General features: G+C 37.6%; 1 protein-coding gene across 1 annotated transcript in view; it reads left to right on the forward strand.

Moving 5' to 3' along the window:
- Window positions 1-202, forward strand: part of LOC107702663 (cAMP and cAMP-inhibited cGMP 3',5'-cyclic phosphodiesterase 10A) — an 89,451-nt gene that overhangs the window by 52,225 nt on the left and 37,024 nt on the right. The window lies entirely within an intron of this gene.

The following is a 202-nucleotide window of genomic DNA, read 5'->3' on the forward strand; positions in this document are numbered from 1 at the left end:
CAGAACAAAGTGAAGAGAGGTGAATGCAGACATACTGGGCAGCGATCACCTGATAGATATGTGCGAATATCGTTCAAAAGTCAAATATAGAATAAATGCGTTTGATTGGTAAACCAAATTCAGACTTTACGTTTCAATCTCAAATGGTAATGCATGGAATTTACGGAAAAGCTCAACTAAATAACAGCGCTAATAAGTGGGG

Source organism: Sinocyclocheilus anshuiensis, unplaced genomic scaffold (assembly GCF_001515605.1).
Source record: "Sinocyclocheilus anshuiensis isolate Anshui unplaced genomic scaffold, SAMN03320099.WGS_v1.1 scaffold6, whole genome shotgun sequence".
Classification (NCBI taxonomy): domain Eukaryota; kingdom Metazoa; phylum Chordata; class Actinopteri; order Cypriniformes; family Cyprinidae; genus Sinocyclocheilus; species Sinocyclocheilus anshuiensis.